Source organism: Typopeltis vanoorti, chromosome 3 (genome assembly GCF_054136105.1).
Source record: "Typopeltis vanoorti isolate ZY-2024b chromosome 3, IOZ_Tvanoo_1.0, whole genome shotgun sequence".
In the NCBI taxonomy this organism is placed as follows: domain Eukaryota; kingdom Metazoa; phylum Arthropoda; class Arachnida; order Uropygi; family Thelyphonidae; genus Typopeltis; species Typopeltis vanoorti.
Genome location: NC_143551.1, coordinates 92,541,675 through 92,562,523, shown reverse-complemented (window position 1 = coordinate 92,562,523; position 20,849 = coordinate 92,541,675). Strand labels below are relative to the sequence as shown.

General features: G+C 34.0%; 1 protein-coding gene across 1 annotated transcript in view; it reads left to right on the top strand.

The window, feature by feature from the left end:
- Nucleotides 1-512: 512 nt before the first annotated feature.
- The window catches only part of LOC150108385 (U-scoloptoxin(01)-Er1a-like), a 74,049-nt gene continuing 53,712 nt past the window's right edge, over nt 513-20,849 (top strand). Inside the window, exon 1 of the mRNA XM_090415792.1 lies at nt 513-647. The gene's annotated coding sequence lies outside the window, so the exon portion shown is untranslated. The remainder of the gene's footprint in view (nt 648-20,849) is intronic.

The following is a 20,849-nucleotide window of genomic DNA, read 5'->3' as shown; positions in this document are numbered from 1 at the left end:
TGTAGCCTGTAGTTATCCACTCTATATTTATCCTACTATAAATAATAAGCAAAACTGTAGGTCTGAAGTTTTCCTATCGGGAGAAAGTTACAGTATTGATAACAGCGCTATTGATGTCATTTATGTATTTATCAAGGTTGAATTGAATAAAACAATTAAATGTATTTTCTTATTTTTTTTTATTTCAGTGTGTTTCTTTTCTATTATTTAGTTTTGTAATTGGTTCTCTTTATAACTATAAATCAGTTAGGCTGAAATACGGTGACCTACTTTCCGAAAGTCGACCCTTCGCTATGCTGCATCACGAACAGGTGATGATGATGATGCCCTGCATTGCCGGAAGCGCACCTTACCAGTTTGTAACGTCCGACGTGATGTTCTCAGGTAGCGTCCCGATATAGCTTCGCAACTCTTACGTTCAGTCTACACGCGGTGATTTTGAAGGGTGGTGGCAGACTTGCCTTGACAGAGAAAGGTGCGTCGGGCAGACGAAAGGAAAGAGAATCATCAAAAGGAAAATTAGGCTTAAGATCATCACACTTTCAATGCGTTTCCAAGGAAATACACGACGAGTATGTCCTCCACAAGAAGAAGGAAAAAGAATAGACAGTTCTGATAAAGCAAACTGAAGTGGACGTATCGCTTTGGTAAGTTAACATTTTTTTTTTACATCTTTAAGAGAACGAATCATCATGTGTATATTTTAATATCACTTTAAGATTTTTTGGTTTGTTAGTCAGCTTATCTATTTTTTTTTAAATTATTTTATTTATTTATTTTTACAGTTTTGTAATTAATATGATCACATCTTCAGAATATATTCTAATGTGAAATATAGTGTTATTATTAGTTCAAGTAGTTTGGAAGTACTAAAGAAAAGAAAGACGAATTTCTGTAATGTTAGCACCACTATCTATGTGTTTCCAGTTATTTTACGTTCAGTGTTGAATCCAAACTAGAAAGGGATTTTAAATTAGTTAAAAAAGAACCGTGTTGCTATTTTCTCATAACAGAAAAAAAAACCTATTTTGTAAAATACGAATACTGCATAAAATCTCTGTTCAGTATCCCTCCTAAAAAAAACGCCTGATATAAATCTATCTTCCCCAGCAGTTCCTCCTCATATAGATTTCTAGATAGGTTTTGGCAGAGGAATTGAGAACGTTAATATTTGGTTTTATTATTTTTTTAATTATGTCGGAATCATTATCAAAAACATAAGCAGATAGATCAAAAGATGAAACATAATAAATGATGAAAATATTCCATACATAGAAAATTATTTAATTTTTTTTTATATGTGGAGAAAAAAAATTGACGTTTGGGAAAAAAAAATCCGCTGGACAGATTAAAAGCTAAGCATATTTAATGCAATCTTTAATTTTGATCAATGATGAGTTGCCTTAAAAAAAGCATTATATTATTTTAAAAGAATGCCTTACATATTACTTGTTTCTTACTTACTGACATGATAATTTCTTAGCCCAGTTGAAAACTGGCGAAAAATGAAAAAAAAAAAAAAAAAGTGATGAGTACGGGAACAACCATTAGTTAAGAAAAGAAAATATCCTCAAGTGGCTACACCTCCTTCTCCTGCATTTATGTCAATACTTATATCCATTATAGTGTATAATAGGATATAAGTATTTGTAGGATATTTGTAGCAGTTCCTGGTGATTCGTTAAACATAATTTTAAATTCTATTTACATTAAGTTTCAGAATACTAGTAGAATATTAGCAGTGCTAATAATGACAACTAAAAATGGTATTCCGATATAAAATAATCATCGATATAATCATAGTTTTATATGAAATTATTATTAATTTTTAGCAATTAATAATTGCAGAAAATAATAATTTCATATAAAACGTCTCTCTCTCTCTCTCTCTCTCTCACACACACACACACACACACACACACAAAGCAAGCACGATATCGGCAAGGATAAAGGCCAAGGAACTTAACCAATCCCATCACACGACACATATACCTCTGTGTTGTAATATTGCCATTCTAAATTGAGATCCTTTAGTACGTATTGCAGTAATATGCAATACTACTTAGAGCCTTTTTGCTGAGGTATCTTTCAGTTAATTATCAATTATCTTTAATAATTGCCTTTCAGTGATAATTTCACGTAATTGCCTGTTCTTCTTAATAACGTAATGTACATTAAGAAAAACATTCATCAAGGATATCTTTCTGGACGATAGTGGAACATGCACTGATTACAGTGTGCACTCAGAAACCATAGTGGCATGACGTAATGCCTAGCTTAATCCACAAGAAATGAACTTTTTATATAGGGAAAAGTGAAAATGACTGATCAGGAGAAGAATAATGATTTATCGCTTTAATTTGTTTGAATTTTAGAATAGTGATGGACAGTAGCGCAGAAAAATTATATAAAATTATACTCTCCTTCGAAAATTCAGACCCGTTGATCCATCCCACCCCCCAACCCCTCCAAACAGGAAAATCCTGCATAAACTGCCAATATGTAATTTATTAAATGATCTATCTTAGTAGGTATGTGACCCAGCTATCACAAACTCAGGTTATGTTGGCACATACATTTGTTGGCCGCCTTTTTTTTTTATCAGATTCGTCCCAAAAGACAATAACTTCCCGGTGTTCAAGAAACCCATCGAAAAGATTCCTACTTGTTCCTTTAACCTCTTGTCCTCACACCACTGTTGTACTGTAGATTTTGCAGCCGTTCGTGTGTACGGAGATGATAAAAAATGCTAAATAAAAATCACAATTTACAGGATATGATTTAAGGTAATCGTTATATGAGAAATTTTCTAGTATTTTCTATTTTGTTATTTAAATTTATGCTACAAGAAAATAATAGGATAATTTTTGGACGCTCAAGAGCTTTAAGTGGAATGCTGTATCATTCGTGCTGGCTATTTCCAGTCTCTGGGATTTTGTATTTTATTTGGCTAAGTTTTATAACAATCATTCTATTTTAAAACTTTTGACACTGTATCCATATTGATGTCTTCCCATCCTTTTTTATCAATATTTTATACAAACAAACAAGTGAAATGAAATCAGGTTGAATAGAAAGACTTGTTTCAGTTAACTGGTTTTATGTTATCACCACAAGTTCTGCTGGGAGACACACTTTGTCACTGAACCTGATGGGTTTCAGTCCGTGACAGGGAATAGTTCTGTCCTGTCATAACCGTTGGCAGATGTTCTCGTTTTCATGTGGAAAGACTGGCTTTTAAATTACATCTTTTCACTCTTCTAATTCATCTATATAATTTCTTTAGATGTCAACTTGTCTGGAGACATCATAAGTTTTTGAAGAGTGAAAAATGGTAGAACTTAAAACAGAATATTAATTATCAAAGAATGGGCCATACGGCTCATTTCGGCGACGTAAATTATATAGGAATAGTAAATATTAAAAATCGACCATTATTTCAAAGCCGAATGTGTGTAGAAACTTCGGAAGTTTCGAAATTTTGGCCAATAGTTCAACAAACCCTTTTTGTTTCTTTGCTATGGCTGCCTTCCCAAAGTTTTAACTTCCAGTAAATTATCTAATGATTCTGTGTTTAAATGGTACGAAAATGATGCTAGGTCACTACATGTTTTGAGTATTTTAGAATCATGGCTGGTATTAAATAAAAGGCCTTTAATGTTGATTTTATACTAAATATTGACTTCGATATTCTAAACATTCTCTCTCTCTCTCTCTCTCTCTCTCTCTCTCTCTCCCTCTAAATATTGTGAATAACGAACGATTGTTATTTATTTATTTATTTTAAAGAAAGAAAAGTCTTTGTTGCTGACCTTTTTTATACGAAACTATTGATTAAACACAAACCAACTCGACTGCATGACATATATAAATACGCAATAAATTTTTCAATGAACAATCAGTCACACAAATAACAATAAGTCACGTGAGTGTGCACAAAAACATTTAGTCATGCCTCGTAAACTCAGAGAGATATTGACAATAACTATCGTTTATAACTTCCGTCAAACACAGGTATAAGTATGTTGCTAGTTCAACTGGTCATCGACAATGCTAGGAGTCTATTGCTAGTAAGTCGGTATTTTTGCGCGAATAAAATGCTAGTTATGCCAAATCTTCAGATGAATGCCTCAAATTAAAGGGAGAACACTTTTTAAACTATTTTCGAAGTAAGGTAAACCTAATTTAGGCTATGAGAGGATCCAAAAAAATTCTCAAGGGCTCATCTAACGTCTATTGCTAGTAAGTCGGTATTTTTGCGCGGATAAAGTGCTAGTTATGCCAAATCTTCAGATGAATGCCTCAAACTAAACGGAGAACACTTTTTAAACTATTTTCGAAGTAAGGTAAACCTAATTTAGGCTATGAGAGGATCCAAAAAAATTCTCAAGGGCTCATCTAAAGTCTCACAACAGGGAGTCGTCCAAAAATCGCATTTACTCCGCTAGTGATATTATTACTTAAGTCATACTGATAATGCTATCTCTAAAAATGTTTGTTTCGCATATCTATATCCTGTCAAAACATTCTTATTTGTAATAAATATCATTATCTGTGAAATGAAATCAGACTCCATTTTGTAAGCCTTAGTAAATATCAGTGTCACACGGGTGGTGGGGGGGGTGCCGAGGTACTCCTCTCGGGAATGACACGAATATGCGTTTCATTTAATGGTGACCCATGCAGACATTTGGATTTGAACTTTGACATGTGGTTTACAATAACACAATCTCTGGGGCGTCCGTTTCAATGCCTCTTTCACACCATGACAAGGAAAGAACTCGAACAACATCAATCAAGGCACGTCTAAGAAAATTGGATTTTATGAAACCTACGCATGTTTCCATTTCTGTCACTATTCACCGCACCTTTGCAGCTGTATAACGAATATGCCATTAATCAACAGACAGAACAAAACAAACACACTTGACACGTCAGCACATATTTTTTTTTTTAATAAGGCACTTGTTTAAAAAGAGCTAACAGGAAACATGCACGACCTAGAATGAGGATGAACGTTGTGCATATTGATCAGATGTAACGTTAAGAGTCCGTCATTCATTTCGGTATATTCCTTTGTGAGATCGCTTGAACTTCCGTTAGGACATCTCCTCATGGACAAAAGACCTTGGATGGTTGGAAGCAAGGGTGAAATACTGAAAATAACCCAAGCAACAAGCAAAGGATTACAGTAGTAATTGCATGGCTGGTTGGCCGAGTGGATACCACACCTCGTATCAATTCGAAATCCATCGTGGACTCGAATGTTTTTGAATGTCTTTCAGTGATAGAACTTCATCACGCTGTATGAGACAACTATGCTGCTTAATTGGAGGCCTCAAGTCTAACCTGTAGCTCACCTTTCTAACCTGTAGCTCACCCATATCACTAAGGGATTATAGCTTTTAGTTAGATTTTTTATGTGGATCGCACCCACCAAAGCTTATTAGTAAATTTAGTACATTTGTACTCTAGGTAGGCTAAGGATTTTTTTTTTTTTCAGTTTTATCAACTTTTTATATATTTTTAAATTTTTTTTTTTTTTTGATAGTCTGGAAACCCTGCTCTAGAGACCAAACAGAACGTTTTCACCCCATTGCAGGCCTCCAGTAAGCAGGGAGGTGGTCTCACACTGTGCAATGAAATTCATCTCCCACCTAAAGATAATCACAAACATCCACGTCGGGATTCGAACCTCAACCTATTGGTTGGAGAGGTCGTACGCTAACTACTTGGCCACCAGGACGACATTTCATTTATTATTTATTTTATCGATTTCGTGAGTTATTTCATTGATTTTGCGATTTGTTTGTTTTGGAAATAACAATAAATGCTGAGACAATTTTAATATTTTTTATAAAGACAATTTTTAATATTTTTGTAATTCGACAGAAGAAAATTCATATCATTTTTGTATAAGTTCAGTTACGTGTTATGTCATAAAAAAGCAAGTCCTTTTTTTAAACATAAATATTAAATTTTTTATTCGTGCATTATCGAAAAAATATATTGAAAAAAAAAGCTCCATAATCTATGGGAAATTTTTTCGATGACATCCGGGGATTTTAATGAATGTATTTCATTTTGTAGAATGAATGAAACAACAGTATTAGCTAGTGACACTGACAATCATGGTAAATTAACTAAAAACGTCATGGTAAATTAAAAGCGTATTTATAAACTACATTTATAAACTAAAAGCGCATTTATAAACTGCATTTACAAATAAATAAATAAATAAATTATATATATATATATATATATATATATAATTCATTTCCTACACGCTACCTTTAGACTGATCAAGGTTATCCCCCTAAAATTTGAAGTGGAGGAGAAAGAAAAAAAATAATAAATAAATCAGCTAACGCCTTTTTATTCCCGTATATATAGGGAATAGGCGATGCCGTTTTTAGCCCTATCTAACTTTTGGAGACTGAGTGGGAAGTTCAATCTCCACTGGTACCCAATCAGAGATAGCTGGCCCAAGGCTATCACTAATTAAGCGGCACGCACTGAAGAGTGACGGCTCAACAAGTGCCGCCATCTCGTGGTCCATAACCCTAACTCTCGTATTTAATGTCTGAAATAATGTGGGTTCTACGGTCGATTTTCTTGAGTTTACGGGACGAAAAACCCGAGTTTCCGGGAGAAAAAATCCGCTTGCCCGTGCCAGAGATCAACTAACTCGGGAACCGGTCGAAAAAAAGGCTTAGAAAATTTCCTCTAGTCGCCGACTAGACTCGAGATCAAGTCTTTCTTCGTGCGGCCAAGTGCCGTGGTATGCAAACGCCACATCCACTGAGTTACACAGGCTGAACTCTAAATTATATTTTAATAATAATTATTGATCTATCATGCCGTGAAGCCAGCCAACACCTCACATGTCAGTGAAATTCATCGACCAATATTTGTTGGTTTTGGCATACAGATGTGTGTTGCATTCAGGGGAAGAAAAGTCCTCCAATGGAATACGGGTATCAAGGAATTTTGCCGAAGTATTTGCGTAAGGTCACCAAGTTCGTGAAAGGTCACAGGGATAGATATTTGTACTTTCATTTCGTGTAGGAGTGCATTTTTTTTTCTACAAATCAAACACAATTTAAACGTTTAGTTTTAGTATATAGTATTAGGCCCTTCTTAACAAAGTACATGTCATGTTTGAATATAATTTTAGTAGGAATCGTTTATTCCTATTTTTATTTATATTTTACCCAGAGAAGTTGATTTTTGTTATTTGTGGAAGATGTTTTTAGGGAAGGGCATTTCCTGGCTTGAAATAACATAGCAATCAAGAAGGTTCATCTGACAGCAAACTCCTACTTGATAACGAATATCACTCATTAATGAAGGCTATGAACATAACATACCGATTTAAGCAAGCTAATCTCCAAACTCTCGCAGTCTCTTGATAAACTTAACCAAAATTATGCATATAAAACTTCGCTTAAGATTTTCTGTTAAAATTTCTGGCATATGGAAGAAGGATCGGGTAGCATGCGATGTGGAAAATTTGCTCCGGTATCCTTGAGTACGTAGATTCGTTAAACAATTTCCAGTTGACTTCCTAATTCGTTTTTGTACTGCATGAACTTCTCCATTATCCTTTCAAAGTTATTTATATATCTTATTTCACTAGCTTCCCTCTCCCTCTTAGAACTATATATACGCAATTGGCTATTAAATGGCTTCAACTCTCACAAATTACTACCTCCTTAGTAGATTACACCTCTAGTAGCGATCCCAACGCAAGGATATGATGATTATTGAATACTGAAATTACTGCTTAAATGCAAACTGTTTTATATGTTATAAAAATAAATAAAATACAAATTATATCACATAATTTAGCAAATATCGTAATTTGTCTGGTTGGTCGTGTGGATGCTACCTCCGTTTTCGACAGCAAGCTGTCTTCGAATCCCACTGTGGACATCAATGTCCACAGTGGGATTCGACGCAAAAGTGTGGATGATGTGGAAAAGTCGTAGATGATGTCCACATCTACGACCCAAAAGCATTCGCTTTTGGGTAGTAGATGATTTTAGTTGTCTTGCTTACGGGAGGCCAGGAGAAGCAGACTGAAGACGGACTATGTCGTCTCAAGAGTAGATAAACTGGATCACGCAACTCTTTGCCTCCCCAAGATAATAAATATATGATAGGTTTACAACCCCTATAAGGTTCCACACTTTAATTGTTATTTACATTAAAAATGCACTTTCATCCTACAGTCCGTTTGACTGCATACTGTCTGCAAATTCATAAAAACTCTTTTAACAAAAAAAAGTCGAAATCTCACATAGATTCGAGATAGGAAAAGCATTCAGTACTTTAATATTTCTCAAATGCGACAGATTTCGTTGATATGAGTCCGATGTCAAAATGCAGATGATTAATTCCATTAACTTTAAGAAAAACGCATTTTATAGACGCTTTGTACCACTAAGTCTTTCGCAAAATTTCTTTTGAAATTGATTATGTTCGATTAAATCAGTTTTTACGGGATAAACTCAATAATGCTTCCTCTGGATGAATATGTTAATTCTTTTAATAGCACCTTTATAATCGCTGTTCCTCAAGAGATGCCAAAGTATTGCAAATGAATGATTTGAAAGCCAATTATATTCAAAATATAGACTTATGAAATGACGATAGGCTTGAAAGCAGAGGAAGAAAAAATGTGATGACATTTCAAAATGGCTAAAAAAAGTAATGGATTCCGGTTTGTTTCATTCACATTCATGGTACCGTGGATATAAATTTTCCAGGGTGTTTCTCTTCCATCCTTGCAGTCTAACATAAATGCGCCGGCACAAACGATATAATGAACAGCACACATGCTTAATTAACGTTATAATTACAGGCTAGTAATTATCTTACAAACTCTCTAAATTATGTCACCCTGCGGCATATAACAGACAAACAAATAAATAAAGCTATGCTATTAAACTTCAGGCCATGAAAAAACAGGGTCTTGGATAGACATGGCGAAACAATAATAGGACTTCATTGCCGTATGCCATCGTAAGCCTTTTATTATAATGCATTCATCAACGACCCTTTGTAACCTCATTATGTAAAAGCAACTGGTAATGCTTGACATCGCTGTTAAGGACAATAAATTGTATTACCATGTTACTTACACAGAGGTATAATAATAATAAATTGTTCTGTAGAAAAACAAAAACAAGAAAGTCCAACCGACTGTACTCTTCTTCCTATCACGAGTAGAAACACCCGTGTAATGCAAGGGATGGATAGTGAAATCGCCATTATTCCATAGTCCTTTTATTATGGCATCCTTCAAAAAAGTTAATCCATCTGTAAAGATCCACCAGAATTTTTATTCCGTACTTTTATCTCATTTTTTGCAACATTATAACAAATTTACACATACACATTCCTAGATATAATTGTATGTAAAACTATTTATCATTTCTATTACTCATAACGTACACGGTTCATACTGCTGGTTACAAGAGAATTCGGTATTTATGTGATTTTATTTGATTTATACATTACTCTGTTTATTAAAAATATTCAGGAATTAGAAAAAGATATGTTAGTCAGACAAATTTATTCACTCAAGGACAGAGCATTATGCGAGTGATAGTCAATATAACGCCGGTCTAGATAGAGTATCCGTTCTCCAGACAAAAGGTTGCTGATTTTAATTCTACCTTGTACATGGATGTTTGTGATTATCTTTCATCTTTACACATTTATTCATGGAAATATATATATTTCCACGAATAAATTGACCTAGTCCATCTTTCTCAAGACGGACTAGGTCAATGGAAGGAGTGGATCCCTCCTCTCAAAGGAGGGATCCACTCCTTCCTCAGCAATGAGTGAGATCAGGGACAACTCATACTTATTGAATGCAATGGTTTTTCAAGATGGACTACCATTAAGGACAATAGAAATAAGACAGCAACAGAAAAATCATAAAATACAATGAGATAAGAATATCAGTCAACGATAAATGCATATCATTTCCCACTTCGATTATTTATATAAAGATGTTTATATATAATATGTTATATATAATATAATATGTTTATATTATATTATTTATATAAATATATATATAATATAATATAGAAATACAGGGTATATATATAATATTAATTACAATATTATCAACAAGATTTACTCAAAATAACCACCATTAGCATCGATCACAGCTTCAATTCTGCTTCGGAACCTCGAACAAGCTGATGCTACAGTCTCCCTGGGAAGGGCCGCAAAAACTGTTTTAATTTTATCCATTAACTGGGCTTTTGTATTACTGGAAGTGCGATCGGTGTCTTTTTCAACTGCGCCCCATACAAAATAATCCATGGGGTTAAGGTCTGGGGGTTTGGAGGCCAAACATTTGGACTGGTGAAGTCGTAGAAATTTTCAGACAACCATTTTTGACTTTTCCCAGAGGTGTGGCAAGGGGCCGAATCCTGCTGCCATACATACGGCCTACCATTGGCTACCCTTGTTATCCAGGGCTTGACTACAGTTAGCAACTCCACGAACAAAGCCCGAATTCCAATGCCAGGGTTCTTCAACACCTGTTCCTGCAGATTTGCGAGGAATTCTGCTGTACGAACGCAATCAGATCGTCTGCTAGGGATCTTTCTTCTTGCTACATCCTCGTAGTCACCATTGCAAGTCTCTAGTTCATGCCTGATTGTTTTTACTGTATTCAGGGAGCATTGGGCAGCAGTCGTAATATCCTTATTTTGATGGCGGGCACGAATCATCATGATACAAGTTATTCTCTTCCATGATTCAGGTGGGTTCCAGCTATCCATCCTTTCTGACATCTTGTATATGAATGAAGAAGGGTCCAAACTTTTAAATGAAGAGAAGTGTGTGTTAATACATGTAACTTACGGAAAAATATAATTAATTATAAATATGTCAAATTTATCCCGAACACCCTGTATATATATATATATATATATATATATATATATATATATTATATTATATACATCTACAAAATGCTCAGATGTATATAATACATCTGAGCATTTTATAATATAATAATAAAATATAATAATGCATTTTTGTATAATAAAAATATCTTCCAACTCACATGGGACATCAAAAAATAAATTGAAATAAATATTACAGTTTTCGTATATTTTTGTTCTCATTTGAAATTTTTGACAGTTCTAGTATGAAGACCACACAATTATCGGGTTAAAAAAACCTTTTTCTGTACTACACTTCTTTACTAGTATCATATACCTTTCTTGTTCACTCCCAGAGATTTTTTTGGTTAAAATTAAACGACAAGAGAACCTTAATGTATGTGTTTTCGGTCAACCTAGTGGGTAGTGGGGAAGCTATGTTATTTTACCAAGGAATTATTAGAGAATCAGGTAGTTTCCAGTTGTGTTCCCTGTCCCATGGTATTCTATGTCTGTATGTCTGTAGATCTCTGTGTGTGTGTGTGTGTGTGTGTGTGTGTGTGTGTGTGTGTGTGTGTGTGTGTGTGTGTGTGTGTGTGTGTGTGTGTGTGTGTGTGTGTGTGTGTGTGTGTGTGTGTGTGCGTGCGTGCGTGTGTGCGTGCGTGCGTGCGTGTGCGTGTGTTTTCTCGCGGGATCTGTAGATCTGTATGTTGCCTGGCCTGTTTCGAGGGACTAAAACCGGAGTTTCCGGGAGAAACAAAAAAGCCTCTACTTCTGTATAAGACCAGCTTACTCACTTTTGATTCACAAGTCCTCATAAAGTTCTTCGTATCATAGACGGAATTCGAAAGAATCAAAAACTGTTGATTCTTATTTTGTTACTGTTTGTACAGTTAGAATTTAATTATGGCTAAACTATGTCAATCACTTCATCACCAAGTCATCTTAGTTAAAAATATTAAACACTTTTGGAAAAGTTAACTTTCATTTTAACCATAGCAAATACAATACTGAGTCTTAGTACTGGAAAAGGCACGCCTATGGAAAATCCAATAGTACTACACGCACACCCACACACCCACCCACACATAGAACTTTTTTTTTTTTTTTTTTTTTTTGACTCGAGTTTCAATTCAGTGACTCCAACCGCTGTCTTAAGCATCTGTCTAATTTCGCTTCCGTCGTCGATTGAAAAAATATTTGAACAGCAGTTTAAAGGTTTTAACAAACAGAACCCCCCTCTCATATTTGTTTTATTGCGATTAGAGAATACTTTAACTGTTGTTACACTAAAACTACATCTAGTAGTAACAGTTCACTTCACAGGGGATAAACAGGATGTGAACAAACTGGTATATGGTTTGGATAATTTCAAATAAGTAATGATGAGAAATACGTTACCAAAGGTTAAGGAATTATCAAAAGTTTGTTCTCAGTTTATAGAAAAACTACACGTTAGGAAAAAATGCTTTGTTTGAAATGATATTTCAAAGGATAATGTAAAGGTATTCCATCGTCCTCATTTTGTCTGTTTAAAAATTAATGTTGTACATCTTTAATAGTTTACGCTTCAAAATGAGTTTTTCATTCGCATATAACATATCTCTGACGTGTTTTTGCGCGTGCCTGCACTCTGTAGTCGTGCAGTGGTTATCAACAGTGTGTCCCTGAAGTTTCTCTATAGGCGCTAATGACGTGGTTCCAGGATGGCTAGATAATGGCGGGAATCAGCACCTTCCACTGAAGTTACTAATTAGATATTCCAGTCTAGTATGCTTTTTTTTTATATTGCGTGGTTGGGAAAATAAAGGAAACGACAGCTGGAAACTGCCCACCCTTCACAGAAAGTAGAAAATTGTTATCAGATTTATGTTTCTTCTGCACCGCAAATTTTTATTCTAACTAAATTATTTTTTTGTGATTCCCGCCCACGAGTACATTATTACCATAGGTGTACTACGGATTTTCTTTCCTATTTTTTAAGTTATTTTCACATAATCTGATTTTCCCTTTCAGTCGTTTCCAACCGTAGGTGACTTTGTAGGCATTCTCCACAAAGTATTCCTAGTGAGATTTTTTTACAGGGTAGTTCACCATTGCTTTTCCCAACTCCCCAATTTTATCCGGGCTCGGGACCGGCATATGGCTGGGACCGGGACCGGCTAACTCGCCTTTAGTCGAAAGAGACCTAATAAAGGTGCCTCATGTCACTGACGGGTAGCAAACCCAGGTCTTTCCAAACAAAGGGCTTCGTCTATACTGACTGAGCTATGGAGGGTCTTCACATAATCGGAAACTCCGATTTAGAGACCAAACATGGAACTTTTTCAAGCCGTTTCCAATAAGCATGTTAGTTCCACACCTAAATTAAATTTGTGATGACTAAGTTTGTCATTCACAAAGTCGCCCTTAAACATCACTACAATATTTATTCTGAAATTTTGTTCATGATTTAAACCACTAGTATGTGTGTATATTTTCTTTGACTTTTCAATAAAGGAATTTAGCTCACCTCCTATATCTGAGATAAGTCCCAGAAACATTGGTCAAAAATGTCTCAGTCAAGATTTATCATATTGGCACATTTATGAACGTAGTAATATAAAGCACTCTTGTAGGCCATATATGATCTAAAGAAACAGGTGATGATTCCTACCCTTCATGACAACAATTATTGTATAAATGAAATATTTAACTCCTTTGAGACCGATTTCTTTAAAAAAAAAAAAAAAAGCACATATTTACTTGGATTGGAAAATGATATAGGAAAAAATTCCCGTCCTTTTCTTATATACAACTTACCGAAGTCTTCACTTATTAAAAGGCAGGTGAGTAGAAAGTGTGCGTGATGCCGACAGATGACCCTAGTCGTGCAAGGCCAAGTCCATCATCGAATAACCAAGTCACAAGTTGTTCATGGTTTCTTAAGAAGTTGGAATGTACGTTTCATACAGCTTAAAATAATAGCATCTCTTAATTTCTTCTTTTCTTGTTTATTTTGATTATTATAGCATCTATCTCATTAAAGTTCCATAACTGACGTACTAGTGAATGACCTCCGTCTACAGACCTTGCCAAGCAGGTGGAGGTAATGGCACAAGTACAAAAAAAAAAAAAAGACATACGACCTACATAGCAATAGCGTCATCTATTGTCATTGCTAACTTTAACCATTAACAAATGGAACTATAAATGTACTTCTCTTTTTCACTGTTTTATCTCAAGCACTATTCTCCCATTATATCGAAGTTATGACACATTTTTTAAATAAAAATCATGAATCATGACGTTATGTGCATGCCTTTTTATGTATATTATTAGTAAATTACAGAATATTATTATTTTTATTATTCGAAATAATAAAAATGTCATATATTTTACTTATAACCCATAATTCTACACTTTGAATACTTTCTAAATGTTTTTACTTTTATTTTGAAATTCTAAAAACATACTAAATACCTTTTAGTGTTCGCTTCATAATATCACAATTCAATTATGACAATGCCCTCATTATCAGTGCTATACGTCCCAAAAGTTACAGCTGGACTATATGTTTACAAATTAAATGCGGAAATGTCTTGTGAAATAAAAAAATCAAAATCGAAATGCAATTTACTGTGCACCAAACATGAGTACGAGTTTTAATTATCAAGAAACCTTTTGAAAATCGTTTTATAATTAATTACAGCATGTTATCTTTCTTTTGCATTATTGTAATTTATCATATGAAAAAATCAGGGTGACTTTCAAATTGTTTTCATTACTACCATAGTTGCTTTTATGAGAAAACTGCCATCCAAAAAGTAGGCTGAAATTACTAATGACTAGGGAAGGAAAACAGGAAAAGATGAGGAAGAAGGAAGGAAAATGTTCGTCTGACAACGCAGCAAGATGTGATTAATGTTCGAAAGGAATGATAAATATTACCGCTACATCGCATTTATCATTACATAATGAACAACTAAGGTTTCTGGGTAAAGTTATAAATTAAACCAGTTTATAATCTAATACGAATCACTGTTAACTGAATTAATAGATTAATGGTATTATTATCCCATTATATCCGTACATTCCCCCCCCCCCCCCAATGCTGACAAATACCAGCCTTTCGTGTTAGTCGTAGCATTAAAACATCAGCAAACTTACCTAACATATGCAGCCATAATACTGAGCAGAAGATAGTGCTAATGGAAACTAGCAGCGCCCTCATTCAGAGCTTTTTTTTTTCTGTATTAGCTAACAGCTAGAACCCTTTACATATAAAATTTACTAGATATTAATAATAAACTAAATTCGTTTTAAAACAATATACTCAGAGCCACGTTAAGACCCTGTATATGTTGTTTTAAAATAAGTGATGAAATAAACATAAATTTATTTCATCATTTGAATATATTTATGGCGCGGTAAACGGTGTGATAAACTATATGTGTGCGACCTCTGGCGACGTTTTTTTTTTTTTTCGACTCCATAGCGGTCTAATAATAATAATAATCAATTTCAAGATGTGGCCCCTATGTTTGTCATTGTGTTATGAAATTATATTCGGATACGTATTTCAGAAATAGAGCTTAAAATTATATATACAGTATTTGGAAATAAAAATGTGGTTACTATGTATTTCAATGTACAACTTATGAATGTCTAAGATGGTGAATTCTACTTCTGTTTCATCGTTGTAAGTTTTGGACTTAATTAAAGTTTTCATATTCAATATCATATACTATTTGCAATGAAGACATTCAGAAGTAAGTTTTACGCTATTTCCATCCTCATGCTAGAAAAAAGCTAATTTTCACAGCGGCTTATATTAAGGCGTTCCAGAAATTCAAAAATTTCAAATAATTCTTTGTATACCTTACCACGTTTTTCTAAATTATATATAAAAGTCTGTTATAGGTAAATTTTGTTTCTAGTTTAAATTTCCTTCTGCCCTGATGTACTTTATTGTTTTCTAAGTATATATGTTTTTAATTTAAATGTCATTGCAGAAATGCTTCAACGACATTTCTATTGTTCATTCATAAGTGGTGCTTGCAAGCTCTTAGAGTTCACGATCTACCAAGTACACTTAGCTTCCGTAACATAATTTTAAGAGGAAAATGTGGTTAGGCTCATGCCCATAAATATATTTTTGGAAGTAAATTTCGTATACTCTTCTTTTACCTGGCTGTGGGATGAATAACCCATGTTTCAGGGAGGAAAAACTCTGCCACCAGTGTATGACACTAGCTAAACTCACGACTCTTCAAAAGTACTAATAAAGATTGTTCAGGTCTTAAACGTGGTTCGAACCCAGGTCTTTCGATCCAAAAGGCATCGTCGATACCAAATGAGCTACAGAGGCTCTTATAATATTTCTACCATCACCACACCGACACACACACACACACACACACGCGCGCGCGCGCAAACTATATCACTTCATTAAAACACATTTTAACTCGGCTGAGGATTCATAATCTTTGAAGCGATTTTTTTCTTCCTTTACTGTACTTACTATTAATTGTGTTAATAGTTACTGACAGTTCATATTCTCCTTCTGTAAAATTCCATTTACTTTTTTGATGTGGTTTAAAATATCAATCCAAAAAAATAGTTAAGGAGATAATTTTCAGTTCATTTATTTGTTGAACTTTTGATCAACAAATTTTTGATAAAATTTAAGACAAGCGCCTAAATTTTAATACTGTTATTTCCCAATGGTATGAAGATAATGAGAAGACATTACTCAGCGAATTGCAATTTATTTCAACAAAATTGAAAATAAACTGTAAAATATTTAAGTTGAATTCTACTGCTTGTATTCATATAGAAGGTTTTTTCCTTCCCATAGATTTTTTATATAATTAAATCTACTCGTTCATGTTTATGCATAATGAGTGCACGAAAACAATCTGTATGCAAAGCAATTTGCATACAAACTTTTTCTAATGAGTAAATAAGCCTACACACACACACACACACACACAGATATAAGCTGATTTATTAAATTAATTACACCCCTTGTTCTAACACACACACACACACACACACACACACACACACACACACACACACACACACACACACACACACACACACACACACACACACACACACACACACACACACACAGATATAAGCTGATTTATTAAATTAATTACACCCCTTGTTCTAACACACACACACACACACAGATATAAGCTGATTTATTAAATTAATTACACCCCTTGTTCTAACACACACACACACACACACACGGCATTAACGTACTATATGTTGATCAACTAACCTCTCGTGTATGGGAAAACATAAAAAAATAGTTCAGGGACCCTCTGTTTTAATTCTATATACCAAGAGCAACCATGAAAATACAAAAACAGATTAACTGCAGAGAATCTTTTAATTTTATTCAAATTTAGGTCAATTTTGAATATTTAAAATTTTATAATAATAAGAAAGAAACACGACATTACAATAAGTAATTTAAAAAAAATAAGATCGCATTTGCTAGTTTTTCAGTTTAAGATTCTTTAATTATGTCGCTGAATTCGATTTATTTCAATAATTTTCTTTAAATTATCATTAAGCATATCCCACTAATACGAGGATTTAACACTGATGATCGAAAATCATGTTCTATTTGAGCAGAATTTTTAAACGTTTTAATTTTATTCTTTCAGTGTCCTGATTTTTAGGACGCTGTTAAGTCGACGTTATGTTATAAGTCGTCGAATTTAAATTTTAAGAATACATTTGAAGTGTTTATAGGAACGAATATTTTGGGTACTTTCTAAAACCTCCGAAGCTCTATGAGTTTGAATTCTATAGTAATGCAAGACAACTAAAATCACTTAATCAAACAACAATTTTAAAAATGTTTTCTATATGCCATTTAAAAAAGTGGTTGGTATCAAACACATCCCCTGACAACACCACTCGCTCCCCAACGTTAGGAATCTCTGATATAAAATGAATAAAAAAATTGCCTTCATGCCATTTATAATCGCAGTAAAATGGAATTCTAGGAAGATGAAAATATAACAAAGAAGAATCACATTATTTTATTCACCGTTTCCGTATTGAAATTCATACAGGTAATCGTCGTAAACGATACAACTTACTTCTCAAGATGAACGGAGTAGAATGAAGCTGTATGGCACAATACGCGAGAAATATTCCTCAAGAAACCCCAACATATTCGTTACACGCATTCTATATAAAAATTTGTCATAAAGACAGCACATACAAATTGTTTTGATATAAAGTCAGATTCATTCATATCAATAAAAAAAATAAGTTTACTTTTTTTTTACAAATACTAAATTTTATATCAGCTGCTGGTAAGGGCTTATCGAGTTTCTATCATAATTATTATGATTATACGAAGCATAGTGAATATTTTAAATACACAATATTAAATAAAGTTTTGTTGTATACTTAAACGGGTATGTCGTCATACTTCCATGTTCCCATGACAATAGCAGGCTCTGTTCTGCGTATGAAGAATAAGAAAACTATAAGATAAACAGTATAAAAAATAAGCAGTATCGTACAGTATTTTTATTAGATAAAATTTATGGAAGTCCGCGTGGTTAGCTGAGTGGCTATGCGCTTCGCAACCATATTTTTTTGCCTGGGAAAGGAGTGTCCTGAGTTCGATTCTCGTCGCCGAAGTGAGGAGCTTAAGGATCTTTCTCAGACATAGCCAAGTTAGCTGGTCTTGGGCGAGGACTGCAAGGTTTTTCTCCCCAGTTTATCTGGGGTTTTCCGCAAGCAGGCAAACCAGCCCCGTGAACACACGCATCTACAGACATAGGATACACCGGGAGGTATAGGGCAAGCCACCTAATCCTCGGGACGGGTACGGTTTAGAAGGACTAAGGATAGCCCGTAACAGGCCACTAGGCCTAATAGGTGAAGGGAAGAAGAAGAAGAAAATTGATGGATTATAAATAAATCAGATGTCATTACAAGATATGTCAAACGCATTAAAATTTCGGATTTATTTCGGACTACTTGCTGTAGTCCGAAATAAATTCTTTTTTTTTTTTTTTAATAAATCATTTTGTTAAAAAGAATGATCGACAAGCATGTGTCGCTTTTAGTGCAATATGCGAGACGAAAACGTTTAGCGATATTACGTATTAGAGTGCAATGCACGCTGAAGAGTCTAGTTTATGTATAAGACAAAGTGAGTTCTTATTATAAAAAAAGAGGTGGGGAGAATAAAAAGAATGTACACCTGACAACACTGCAGGAGATAATTCATGTTCAAGAGGATGATAAATATTACCGCTGTATATAATTTATTATGTAATAAATTATGGAGGTTTCTAGATAAATATATAATTTAAACCAGTTTTATGATCGCATGTGTGGTTAAATTGCTAACTTCGAGGCTAATTCCAGAAAGGCCAAGCTTTTTTTTTTCCACATCACAATCATATGATATAACTTTTAGTATACTGTTTTAAAGATTTTCATGAATGCATGCTTAATTTGGTGAAAATCGTCTACTAATTTTTATGACCATTTTGACTAGTTTTCGCTGAATTGTATTAGAACAAGGGAAGATTTATTTAGATCTAGAAACAGTAACGGTGACTATCGTAGACTAGTCAGTAATCCAATGTATTCTGAAGCGCATGTTTCATAACATTACGTAACAGCTTGCTCGATCCATAAAAATGGCAAGAAAGAAGTTCTTGCTAAAAAAAAAAAAAACTCGATTCCTAAGAGAACAACATAAGATAAACAGTATCGGATTTTTATTAGATGAAAATTTATGAATAATAAATAAATCATATGTCATTAAAATAACAAGTAACAAAGGACGCTGTCAGATTTGCTTATCTAGGGCCTCTGTAATTTAGTGTAGCAACGATACTCTTTCGTTGGAAACACGAAAAGGTGCACTTGTTGGGTTCGAATTCCGTTTAGAATGCAATGAACAATAGGGTTTTTCGTCTAGTCTATTTCGTCTAGTCTGTGATGAGAACGAAAAATATATATTCATTATCTTTTTCTTTTAATACATTTATTCACAGGTGTATATAATATCAATTGCTGTACAAATATAAAAAATACACGAGGAAAGTATTTTTATAATACTGTGGAATATACAGCATCACTCTCTCCAGTTTCAGAGGAGGAAGAGAGTTTCTGTTTCAAAAGTGTGCGAATTCTTTTCCAAAACAAAAGTCTTGATTCATAACGTTATCATCTTCAAGGCAATCCTCTACTACTTTATAATCTGCGAAGTCTCTTTTTTTCTTTCTTTCTTTCTTTCTTTTTTTTTTTTTGTCATTCTGTGACTGGTTACGTGAAAGGACTTGTTATCTTTACTCCCCCGCTCTCTTACTCTTTCTCTCTCTCTCTCTCTCTCTAGAGACAATGGACTGCAGAGAATGCCTTCTAAAGAGCAAGTCGAGATCACACATGAGAAAGTGAATACGGAAGTAATTTCCTTCGCATTTCTCAGACGATAGGAAGGATGATTCATCTGAAGAATGGAGTAGAAACTAGACTACTCATTGGCTGGCTGGCTGATTTACTTAAATAGGAGATGGAGGATTCTAGTTGTGAATTAATCACCTGGAAGCAACAAGGAGCCTTTTTGAATGATCGTCATGCAAAGAGTTCAACGAACTTTTTTCTGAAAACAGACAGAACAGAAGAAACAATGAAATCTGTTTTCTAAATAGCAGAAAAATTTAGACAGATAAACTATCTATTTTATAAACGAATGCATTGTCGTTATACGAGGTCGATAAAGTGATGAGACTATTATAATAAATAATGTAATGAAAAATCACCTCTTATTAGAATATATTTGTGAAGAGTCCGGCAACAATAAAAATACGAGTAAATCATATGATGCTAAATATGTCAGCAGTGAGTTTTTTTTTTCTTTTTTTTGGGGAGGGGATGGAGAGAGAGAGAGAG